Genomic DNA, 13,527 nt, shown 5'->3' with positions numbered 1-13,527 from the left:
CCAGCATTCCAAAAGCATTCATCTCTGCCTTCCATTTGAATAACCACAAGGCCAAAGTGTCACTGAAAGAGGACTCTTGTGGTCTGCCTTTGTCACATGACTACAATTCATGGTACCTTGGAGTTAGCCTCGATCGGATGTTGGGCTATCACCAACACCTTGACAACATCAAAAAGAAGGTAAAGAGACAAATTAAAACCACCCAGACGCTCTCTGGCACATCCTGGGGATGTGATGCACTCATGGTTTGAACATCGGTACAAGCCCCATTGGTCTTGCCAACAGCAGTGTATTGCCCACCAGTTTGGTGCAACAGGTCCCACACGAATCTCCTTGACACTGAAATCAATGCCAGAGTCAGGATTTTTAGTGGCTCTCTCAAATCAACACCAATACCGAGGCTACCAGTTTTGGTGGGCATCATGCCAGCCTACTTCAGGTGAGATGCTACTATGGTCCAGTAGTACAACAGTATTCTGGATGCTCTCGACCTGCTGAGACACCGCGGGCTCTATTTGCTGCCACTCTCCCAACTCAAATCCAGGAAGCCCTTCTGCATCCTCTACAGGCGAACGGAATGGACACCAGCACTCGCTGGCTCGAATTGTGGGCTGCTTATGATGTTGCAGGCAAAGAACTGATGAAGATCTAATGAAAGAAATTTGGGATTCTGCCTTCCCAGTAGACAGTGGACTGCACTCAATTGCTTTTGGAAAATGTGCAGAAGATGTGGCTATTTCCTCCACAAATGGAAAAACCAAAGAATCACCACATTGTGATTGTGGTGAGGTACAAACTATGAGCTACACCATGGACAACTGCCCTGTTCACTCTTACAGTGGTTGCCCAATGGATCATAGAATCATAGAATCATAGAATATCAGGGTTGGAAGGGACCTGAAGAGGTCATCTAGTCCAACCCCCTGCTCAAAGCAGGACCAATTCCCAACTAAATCATCCCAGCCATGGCTTTGTCAAGCCGGGCCTTAAAAACCTCCAAGAAAAGAGACTCCACCACCTCCCTAAGTAACGCATTCCAGTGTTTCACCACCCTCCTAGTGAAATAGTTTTTCCTAATATCCAACCTGGACCTCCCCCACTGCAACTTGAGACCATGCTCCTTGTTCTGTCATCTGCCACCACTGAGAACAGCCGAGCTCCATCCTCTTTGGAACCCCCCTTCAGGTAGTTGAAGGCTGCTATCAAATCCCCCCTCATTCTTCTCTTCTGGAGACTAAACAATCCCAGTTCCCTCAGCCTCTCCTCATAAGTCATGTGCTCCAGACCCCTAATCATTTTTGTTGCCCTCCGTTGGACTCTTCCCAATTTATCCACATCCTTCTTGTAGTGTGGGGCCCAAAACTGGACACAGTATTCCAGATGAGGCCTCACCAGTGTCGAATAAAGGGGAACGATCACGTTCCTCGATCTGCTGGCAATGCCCCTACTTATACAGCCCAAAATGCCGTTAGCCTTCTTGGCAACAAGAGCACACTGTTGACTCATATCCAGCTTCTCGTCCACTGTGACCCCTATGTCCTTTTCCGCAGAACTGCTACCTAGCCATTCGGTCTCTAGTCTGTAGCAGTGCATGGGATTCTTCCGTTCTAAGTGCAGGACTCTGCACTTGTCCTTGTTGAATCTCATCAGGTTTTTTTTGGCCCAATCCTCTAATTTGTCTAGGTCCCTCTGTATCCAATCCCTACCCTCTAGTGTATCTACCACGCCTCCTAGTTTAGTGTCATCTGCAAACTTGCTGAGAGTGCAGTCCACACCATCCTCCAGATCATTAATAGAGATATTAAACAAAACCGGCCCCAGGACCGACCCTTGGGGCACTCCGCTTGAAACCGGCTGCCAACTAGACATGGAGCCATTGATCACTACCCGTTGAGCTCGACGATCTAGCCAGCTTTCTATCCACCTTACAGTTCATTCATCCAGCCCATGCTTCTTTAACTTGGCGGCAAGAATACTGTAGGAGACCGTATCAAAAGCTTTGCTAAAGTCAAGGAATAACACATCCACTGCTTTCCCCTCATCCACAGAGCCAGTTATCTCATCATAGAAGGCAATTAAATCTCAATTTCAGTTCCTGCCCATTGCTTTTCAAATGCCAAATGAAAGAAGAAGACTGCAGGGATTGCAAGAAAGGGAGTACCAGTGAATTTAATGCTTGTTACCTGGTCATGGTGCTACAGTAATTCTGCAGCCACATAGTACTTCTGAGTTATGAATGGCGCTGTACATTGTGAATGCAAAATATTTCCAGGACATTATAGTTGTGCTTTCAATCATGTGGGTTTACCATTAGATATAAACACATAGACAATGTTTTCTGTAGGCAACCGCACAGGGATAAATTTGGGACCCTCTGTGTGTGGGGGCAATATTTTCATGTAAACTCAGAGAGACTAATAATAAGCAATACTGCCATCTAATGGTAAAGCTGGAACTCTACAGGCTAATAACTAGACCAGAACAAATACTGCGCATTTTCCCCTGTGGCTACTCACTGACATTTTTACATAAACTTCTTTTGGCTGTGCTCATGCCCTTTTGTAGCTGATTTCCAACAACTTTCAGCTGATCAAATTTTATTGGAACTAATGTTCTGAGTAACCAACTTTCAAAACTGTAGGCTTAAATACTCATGAAAATGCCATTTTAAATTCTTGAATGCAAATATCTTCCTCAGATGTTCTTGAATGCTCAGTGACCAGAATTTTTATTTAAAGCTAAGTATCAAATATTTGTAAGGAACCTTTCATGATCTAACTAAACTGGAGTATAAATGTTAAATAAGAGTAACAGTGAAAATATATTTTAAAATAATGTTTATAATAAATTCAAGTAAATTGTGATCTGCTTGCAGATAGTTTGAGAGCAGAAAATGAGACTATGCTCTTTGAATAAATTATTCATTGTGCATGATTTGCTCTGCTTTGTAAACACTCCAGGCCTCATCCTGTTCTCAATGGAGACAAGAAGTGCTTTGCTTCCAATTACAATGAAAGCAACATTGGCTCCTTCTTCAAACATTTAAATGAACACCACTTTTACTATGGGGATAGCATTCAGTGGTTTCTGTTGCAAAACCATACTTCTGTACCATTTTGAAAAAATGTATTATTTGTTATAGGCTGACAGTATGCTTGGAGCATTAGATGACCCAATGAGCTTACTATCTAAATAGACAGGCAACAAAAACACACGTTTGGAGACCAAGAGGAAGATATTTTTATTTCTTACATTAATTCTTTTGCGTAGAGAATTAACGCAAAAGAATTAATGGACACAAATCTGACATCAGGAATCATAATACTCAAAAACCAGTGGGAGAACACTTTAACCTGTCTGGCCATTCAATGACAGACCTGCGGGTGGCTATCTTACAACAGAAAAACTTCAAAAACAGACTCCAACGAGAGACTGCTGAGCTGGAATTGATATGCAAACTAGATACAATCAACTCAGGAGTGAATAAGGACTGGGAATGGCTGAGCCATTACAAACATTGAATCTATCTCCCCTTGTTAGTATTCTCACACTTCTTATCAAACTGTCTGTACTGGGCTAGCTTGATTATCACTTCAAAAGTTTTTTTCTCTTACTTAATTGGCCTCTCAGAGTTGGTAAGACAACTCCCACCTGTTCATGCTCTCTGTATGTGTGTATATATATCTCCTCAATATATGTTTCACTCTATATGCATCCGAAGAAGTGGGCTGTAGTCCATGAAAGCTTATGCTCTAATAAATTTGTTAGTCTCTAAGGTGCCACAAGTACTTCTGTTCTTTTTGCAGATACAGACTAACACGGCTGCTACTCTGAAACCTGTCTATATACAATAAGTCTCCCCAGTTAGTCAGAACTTGCCCCGTTGAGTCTAGAGTTCACCGGAGTTAAAATCTAACAATAACATGCCAATTATAATGATTCCATGGCTACATGAAGTTTCACAATCATTATTTCTACTGTACAGGACTTCACAGTTATCAGCAGGATAGAATCCAGGATCTTCTGATCCAGCCCCACTGATCCCCTACCACTTGATATAGAAATAAAGAATGATCTCTCTGATAGCTGTAATAGTTGAACAGGTAGATATCCTCTTTGTATGCCAGCTATAGATTTATTTTGTCCATGGTATGACAGACCCACACCAGTGGGGTACAGGAGTCTGGTAGAGGGCAAATATACTGGTCACTGGATGAGTAGTTTTCTGTTCCCTGAGTGACCAGAGCTGGGGCTGCACTAGAGTAATCAGGAACCTGCTAGAACCAGTTAAGGCAGGCAGGCTAATTAGGACACCTGGAGCCAATTAAGAAGAAGCTGCCAAAATCAATTAAGGCAGGCTAATCAGGGCACCTGGGTTTTAAAAAGGACCTCACTTCAGTTTGTGGTGCGAGTGTGAGGAGCTGGGAGCAAGAGGCGCTAGGAGCTGAGAGTGTGAGTGTGCTGCTGGAGGACTGAGGAGCACAAGCGTTATCAGACACCAGGAGGAAGGTCCTGTGGTGAGAACAAGGAAGGTGTTTGGAGGAGGCCATGGGGAAGTAGCCCAGGGAGTTGTAGCTGTCATGCAGCTGTTACAGGAGGCACTATAGACAGCTGCAGTCCACAGGGCCCTGGGCTGGAACCCGGAGTAGAGGGCGGGCCCGGGTTCCTCCCAAACCTCCCAATTGACCTGGACTGTGGGTTCTTCCAGAGGGGAAGGTCTCTGGGCTGTTCCCCAACCCACATGGTGAATCTCTGAGGCAAGAAAATCCGCCAATAAGCGCAGGACCCACCAAGATAGAGGAGGAACTTTGTCACAATGGTAAGACCCACAAACACCAATTCTTGCTAGTCAATTGCGGTCTACAATGCTTTCTTCTTTAAGAGAAAGGGAAAAATAGGAATGTGAATAGATATAATTTAAAACAAAAAACCCCACCAAAAGAAAAACACATCTTTTATAAAGTAACAGGTGCACTCTGTGTCTTGTCTTAGATCTTAAATGTCCCCTGGCAGGGATTGTTTTATGTGTACCAAGCATATTGTAAGGCCTTAACAAACAGTAACTATTATTATTGTAAATAACAACAAATATAAAGAGTGTGACACATTATATATATATATATATGATTCATATTAGGAAGTGGAAATCAGAACTTAATCCCCCCCCCCCACTAGTTTAATTTTGAATCCTGTTCTAGTTAGTCTGTACTGAAAGCTTTTAGAATATGTGTAGACCAAAGCCAGCAATCTTCCCTCCTTCCAACACCCATATTGGAATTTCAATGTAATTAAAAAAAAGAGAGAGAGAGAAGCATAATAAAAACATATGGAATATGGGTTTTCAAAAAGAAGCAGTTGGCAAAGCCAAGCTGCTGATTGCTGTCAGAATTTCAAGCTTTTAGGAGGCTTCAAATAGAACAGATTGGAAAAGTCAAAACTGAGAAAGGTCTTTCACAATTAAAGCAGTAGTGGAGGTTAAATCTGTAATGCATTCTTGCTGGAAGCTACTGTGTTTATTTTATGATTCCTATCTGCAATAGGAATCTTTCCTTGCATATTACCACTTCTGTACTAATAGAACCCTGATTCCACAAGGGGCTTAAGTATGTGCCCAAGTTTAAGTAAGTGAACAGTCCCTTAGATTTCAATAAACATATTATTGCTCCCTGTTACTTCAATGGGATTACTCGTGCTTAAAGTTAGACAGATGCATAAATGTCTTGTGAGTTGAGGGCCTAGCTGAGGTGATACATCTCTGTAGTGAGTTCTCAGGTTTTATAAATGCTGCTTGCAGGAATTCAATCTTGATAATGATTATTGATTATATTCACTGAACAGTGGGTCACAGATTATACTCTAATGGATCTTTAGGATTTATAGCTGTTGAGCATGGCGGAATGTAGATGGGGATCCTACCTTCCACCCAAGTACACCTCTACCTCGATATAATGCGACCCGATATAACACAAATTCGGATATAACATGGTAAAGCAGTGCTCTGGGAGGGCGGGGCTGCGCACTGTGGTGGATCAAAGCAAGTTCGATATAACACGGTTTCACCTATAACGCAGTAAGATTTTTTGGCTCCCGAGGACAGCGTTATATCGAGGTAGAGGTGTAGCTCTTAAATTAATCAAGAACAGCAAAGAACAGATAGGGGGCATGGTTCTCAATTAAATAGTTACTTACTACTGATTTACAGCACAGTGTTTCAATTGGTGCAAGAGGAAAATATCAAATAAAAGATGTAGAAAACCGGTAGGCCTGATTCTGATCTCACACTGCTATGACTACATTGATTTCAACTGAGTTATTTCTGATTTACACTGGTGTAAGTAAAAGCACAGTTTGGTTCTCATAAGGCATAGAGAACAGTACAATTATGTTTATAGTCTGTGATTTGGGTTGGTTACAGCAACAGTTCTGTATAGTGAAAAAGAGCAGTTGTTCCTTTGATCTGCTTATTGTAGCAAAGGTGATTTCAACTTTATAGTGACAAACATATTACAGTTCTCTCTACACATGGTGTAAGAACCCTCACTAGTTACTTTCCATCTTTAAGTTTAAAAAGAAATGTTTAGGGGAAAACCTACTGCAATGTACTGGGTTAGTGTGTATGTGGCTCAGTGCCTTCTGCTTGATGGAGTGCCGGCTGTGAGTATACGGCTAAGGAGGTTGCTTATATAATATCTGGGAATATACCATGAGTTCAAACTCTCAAACAACATCACTTATCCTTGCCAAACAACTAATCAAAATTCAGCTTCAGACAATCCATGTGTCCACGGTAATTTTATAATATGGAATTTGGGTTGCTCCATGTTTGAAATGTCCAGAGCATATTTGTGAGGGCCCTGTCCTGTGAGGGGTGGATTTTCTTGTAGGATGCTCCATGTCCACAGATTTCAGTGGAAATGGAAGAGGCTGAACACCTCATAGAACTGGACTGTGAATGGATTGCCTTCTTGCCTACAGTGACAAAATGATTTAGTTGACAGCTAAAGGCCCATCAAAAAGGGGTGGGTGGAGCCGGAAGAATATTGGGGCCCTGAATTCAGAACTCAGTCAAGAGATTTGAAGTGAGTCATGAAGCTGGTTTTAAAGGAAATAGCCAGTGTGCCAAGATAGTAGTTAAAACTAATACTTTCTTGTTCTTAGAACAGAAGAGCTTGTTTTCAGTAGTGGACTTTAGTTTCTTTGTTGCTTAACTGCCTTTCTAGTTCTTTTAAAGAACTTTAGTATTGTGTCGCAAGTCAGAAAAAGGAAAAAAGTACAAAGATAATGCTATCTGGGCAGCAGCAGCAGAGTTGCTTCATGGCTGCTAAGGAAACCTGAGCTCGGCAGTACACTTTTGCTGCTGCTCTGTCATCTACCTTATTGGCAGGGGAAGTTTTGCTGGCATATTGCCAATGGTAGTTGGCCAGCTGGTGATGCCTCGGCAGGTAACCATCAGGGATTGCAATTGTTATTAAGAGCTATTGCTTATTTGTACCTTTAAAAAACAATATACAATTTTGTGCACAGAGCTAACCTATGTAGTCACATGCACCGATCATTGTTACTCTTCTTCTCTCTCCACAGCTCCCTTCAGAGGTGTGTTACAGCCACCTGTCATGTCATGTTTTGTCTTAACCTAAACTGTCAGCTCTTCAAGGCAGGGACAGTTGCTTACTATGTATGTATACAGTCCCAAGCGCAAAGGGATCCCAATCTGATTCAGGCCTCTGGGTACTACTGTGATATAAATAATAATAATACAAAATAAATAATAGTTACTGCTTCTTTCACTGCATAGTAAGGTATGGGGAGTCACTGAAAAGCACAGCTCAGCAGTGCGCATTTGGTCCATGCAACCTGCACAGTAGAAAGCTCACTTATAGCTCTGTGCTCAGAAGTGTCGGGAGGCTTCCCATTGACCTAATGGATAGAGTATCAGACTGGGACTCAGGACTGGGACTAGTCCCAGCTCTGCTGATGGTTGCATCCATTTGCCCTTCTGTGTGGGAATAGTGGTACTGACCTCCTTTGTAAAGCGTTTTGAGATCCACTGATGAAAAGTGCTATATAAGAGCTAGGTGTTATTATTATGATTCTGTGCCCATGGAAAGGTAAGTAAAATTGATTCCTAAATGCACTAATAACCTCTGCTGAACCCACCAAAGTGTGCCAGGGCAGATGGATACAGCTTTCGAACTCACCTGGCCAAAAAATCCCCAATTTTGATTTCATTCAACAGTAACAGCCTCACCCAGTTTTGTCAACATGGAACAATGACAATCTCCAGACAGCAGTTCACTGGGACCCAATAAATGTTTTGTGCCACTGCATAACATTCAGCTTTTCAAAACAAATTTACTTAAATGGAGACTATAAATAGACGTCTCAGAATCAAGAACAAAGGTGAAACCATTACAGGAGAAACAAAACCTGTTAGGAATGCAATGTGTATCTTGGTGTGTGTGTGACCTTCAGAGAGTAGCTTTTCCAACACTAATTTCAAAACATGAAGACAAAGCTATCAGGATATATGGGGGTGGGGTGTATGTGCAGAGTAACACCCAAAGCAAACCCGCCTCTGAAGGAAGAACTTCCTCTCCTACATTCCCGCAGGATCCAAAAAGTTTGAAGGCTGCACTCCCCATTACCCCTTTTTTGGGTCCCTTAGGCTACTCTGTGGGGAGAATGAGTCAGAAACTGCATTGCTCTCAGTTTTCTATCCCTGCTTCTGCAAATGTTTCCAGGGGAAGATAACAGCAAGGTCTTTAGTCTTTGAATAAGTTCTCACAGGACAGGATGATACTGCAGTATTTATTATATTAACAAATGTTGGAGGAAACAAATTAATGTGTATTGAACATCATTTATACTGCATGTTATGTATTTATAAAACAGGTGGTGCAACAGAACAGGATGAAATCATTTTGGTTGTTGCTCCCTTCCTTATACCATATTTTCCCAAATTTTAATTGGATTTCTCTTGACCCTGCAGATAAGGGTACAGAATGGAAAAAAGGCCACAGCCTGTCAGAAAGTTAATTTTATGATGTGACATTTGTAGTATCTTAATTAATTTTAAAGTATCTATCGCTCTAGCAACTAAAGGGATACCTTGTATCAAAAAGTTATAATCACGTCCAAGTGGCCCTGAAGACTGGGACTCAAGGAGCAGGTTGTTTGCATGTTGGGAGGACAAATGAACATACACAGGTAATGTATTTTAATACTCTACATGCCGTGAAACCTTTCATCCCATCACAAGATAGTGGTGTTTGCAATAATTTCTGATGCTTTGCCCTGCACACTTCCCTTTTTGCCAATGACATATCTGAGGATAGTTACTTTTAGCACCCTCTGTTATTTACCATTGCATTGCTCATACAAACAGTTAGTTTCTATTGTCGAGGGCAACAGGATCTTTATACTATGTAGTTTTACCATCCACGCTTTCTGATAACTCTTCCATAGTAAATATTGTAGCAGATAGTGCTATGCATAGCTTCTCCCAAGTTTCCCCTAGTTATGCTCACCTTTTGAACATCTGCAGAATCAATGAGCATGGCATGTGTGTTCTGAGCCTTGTGGTGTGATTGTGAGAACAAAGAATACATAATTCTGTTTTCCTCTCAGCCTTGTTCTGTGCTCTCTCATACAGATCTTACAATTGTCCCTTTTGGAACATGCTGCATAGCTATGTGACTTATGCCTCTTATTAAATAAGAACTGTAGAACTGGGCTCAAAGTGTTTTTATTTCACTTTGTAAAATGTGGTGTGTTTTTACTGAAATGGTTTGATTTCAATAAGTGCCATTCAGTAGGTAAATACTACAAGAATCCTCAAGGACTCTACAGTATATTCTTGTAGTATCATTCCAGAGGTATAGGTAAACATGAAAATATACAGATGGAGGGGGAAAAAGTCATAGAAGTTGGTAGTTTAATAAAATAACCGAGAATATATCATAACATGCTCTTAGAAAAGGGCTTGTACTTTATCTGAGCTTGTCCTTGAAAATGGAGCTGTTCAAACAGTTCCAATGTGCTGGAGAGACACAAAAGGAAAACACAGATAGTGAAAATCATGAATATTTTTAATAACACTTTTTTTAAGTGTTAGGATTAGTAAATTTAGCAGCATTGTTCTTAGTATACACCTGCAGTATAATGTATATATGTTTTCATAGTTCACTTGACAAAGCAAGTCTCGCAAAATGCCTAGAGAAAGATCAGTTGAACACTTATATGGAAAAATCAACACAAAACATTTTAGAAAGCTTGATCAGTGTTCATTGCTTTGTTCACTGGAATGGATGTTAGAGTTCTCTGACATGGAAAATTCAAGGTAAAATGAAGTGTGGAAAAGATACCTAAAGATCAGAGTTAGAATTTAAGCCATAGGAAATCTACCTGGACTTTCTTTGGCCTTTAAACTTAAATATACTTTTATAGACTGTCCCAAAAGTAATGACACAAAAAATTGTTTGAGCAATCTGTAATCCATGCATAGATAAAATTGTACAATTTAGCTCAGACTTTTGCATTTTAATACAGTTTATTGTAGAACAAACTCTCAACGGAAATAAAACATTAACAGGAAAAACAGATCTGTGCCAAATGATAACATATGCCACAGTACAGGTAAGTTAATAATTGAAAAAGGAGGGTTTTTTCTTTTTCTTTTTTTTGGGGGTGGGTGGGGGGAGTGTTGCACTAAATCATATATATTAACAACCAGGATATTTCACTTTTTATAACTGGTTAGAGAATACCTGCAAATGACCTTGGCACTATTAATTTAAAACTGAAACTAGAAAGGTTTGAGACCAGAGTCCATTAATCGTACAGTCTCTAGAAGTACGTATATCCAAATCCAAGTCAGTGTTCAGCAGTGGGAATACACAAAGCTGCTGGTTGCCATATGTTTTGTGGAGATGAGATATGTTTTGGTAATTGAGGGAGTAGTTTATTCCCAGTGTGGTAGAGTTGGAAAAACAAACTAGAAAACCAGGATCTATTTTGGATATTCTAGTATCTTCCAAGGGAATAGAACTGAATTTCATGCCAGTGAGGAGGGTCAATATAAGCCCTAACAATGCGTAGACTGCTGGGTGTGCTGAGACCACAGCCTATTATGCTGTTTAATATTGTCTCATTGTTTCCTTCTCCTGTTGGTCATTCTGTATTCAGCTGTTGTCTCTTGTCTTTGGGGCAGGGACTGTCTTTGTTCTGTTTGTACAGCACCTAGCACAATGGGGGTCCATGCTTGGGGCTACTGGGTGCTATGATAATATAAATAATAATATGGCCCCAAACACCCTTGAGTCCCACATAGGCCTGCATTAAAGGTCTTATGTTGACATTCTGCATCAGGGTCAATTTCACCCTTAATGAAGTTCATGCAAATTGATAGCTCTGCTGTTTTTAATTGCTGCTAATCAGTATTCACTTTCCAAATAGTGGACTTGGATTTCGTTCCCTTTTAGAAGATTCCATCACACAGATCCTTTTTTATTCCTGTATGAGAAGTTCTGTGGTCTAAATGTAAAGTATTGTTTTTACAGAGCCAACACTGGGGAAATCAAGTCCTCCCCTGACCCTCAACTACACATCTCAACAGTATAGGCTATTGTGTGGGTCTAGCCATTGTGATGACAATTACCACAAATGTTATGTTGTGCAGTGGCATGACATAGACCAGGGGTCGGCAACCTTTCAAAAGTGGTGTGCCGAGTCTTCATTTAATCACTCTAATTTAAGGTTTCGCATGCCAGTAATACATTTTTAGATTTTTAGAAGATCTCTTTCTATAAGTCTATAATGTATAACTAAACTATTGTAGTATGTAAAGTAAATAAGGTTTTAAAAATGTTTAAGAAGCTTCATTTAAAATTAAATTAAACTGCAGAGCCCCCTGGACCGGTGGCCAGGACCCGGGCAGTGTGAGTGCCACTGAAAATCAGCTCACGTGCCGCCTTCGGCACGTGTGCCATAGGTTGCCTACCCCTGGTATAGACTAATGACTGTGCTGATGACATCCTAAGAAAGAGGGAAGCTCTTCAGCACCACCTCCTCCCCATTATCACCCGTGGCACACTTTGCCTCCATCAGAAAGGGCTCTGTTATCTGTGTATCATATTTCAGAGACCTTTGGTTAAGGAACTTTAAGATGATTGTTAGGTGTGACTGTGTTAGATCTGTCAGCCATGAGTGCAGTTTAAGGTGCAAATAATCCTCTTATGTCGTCCAAAGGGATCCATCTCCCTCATATTTGTCTGTGAAATGAGGAAGGAAATACACACGTATGCACATGCCACTACTTCCCTGATATCATCCACTTAAGCCCTGGGTCAAGGGAAGGGATTGACAGCAGAGAAGATGCTATATGACTGTCCGGAAGTGGATTGTCCCAGCCTCCTTTGTGGGCTGGAGCAAGCCAGGCAATGGCTGTGACCTGACTCCATATCAGAAAGGTGCAGATGAGGATTCAGTCCCTTTTCTTCAAGCTCATAAAAAAGAACAGGGACTTGTGGTGTTGTTTTTTTTAACTTTGAATGGTAGAAGCTATTGGAACTAACAGTGAGGTGGTGGGTGGGAGACAGCATTTATAAGAGAGAAATGTGAATCGTCCCAATGATTTGTATAGTCTTGACAAAGGCCTGATAGGGCTCAAATGGTTCATGTCTTGCATGGAAGGCTTTCTCTAATTTGTTTAATACATTAAGTGTCTTGAACAATGTAACTTTTGGTCCTGGCATTTTTTTTCCCACAGGACCTTTCCATGTATTAGATTTTTCCTACGAGGCTGAAGCATTACCGGTGGCTCCTACTTGATTTATGTCAGTCCTTAATGGGGGCTGATTATTTTTCTCTCTAGGGGAACATGAGAAATGCTCTTATCTTGCCTTTCACTTAATTGCCTGGAGTGTAAAGTAATTTTAGGAAAACTGCCACCCCACTGGCATCCGTGCACCTGGGGTGAGCCTAACAGATCAAAACAGCCTTGTCAGATGTATGTGAACTATGGGGGATAAGTACCTAAATGGGCTGGTTTCTGTCTCCAGTTCACTTTTACTTTACCCTAGTTTGAAATGGTCTTTTTGACACTTTTGTCCCTAGCCAGCACACTCAGAGAAAAGCATTTGACAAAAGGACACTCGCTCCAAGGCTATATAAATATTGCTGATTTCCTGAAAGTAGTTTCTGCTTGATTTACTTTACATATCATAATAATGTGAGCACTGAAACTAAACCTCTTTTCTGTGGTTTCACACTAAAGATGTTTAAGCAGTAGGTGGATATTCAGCTATGGAAAAAATGGCATGGTTAGGGCTGTAGGTTTGTCATGGTCTAGAAAAAAGTCATAGATATCCTTGTTTCCCATTTGTCTGTCTCTCTCTCTCTCTTCTTTTTTTTTTTTTTTGCTATCTGTGACTCGTTCCCAAGTGGCAGCTCCTGTGATTCCTGTCCCACAGGACGGGGTTTAGCTGCCTGCTCCGGATGTTGCAACCTGGCACGCGGGGTGGCAGTGCT

The sequence above is a fragment of the Chrysemys picta genome, chromosome 5 (assembly GCF_011386835.1).
Source record: "Chrysemys picta bellii isolate R12L10 chromosome 5, ASM1138683v2, whole genome shotgun sequence".
NCBI classification, from domain to species: Eukaryota; Metazoa; Chordata; order Testudines; family Emydidae; genus Chrysemys; species Chrysemys picta.
The sequence above is the reverse complement of the archived record's forward strand: the minus strand, read 5'-3'. Positions refer to the sequence as shown.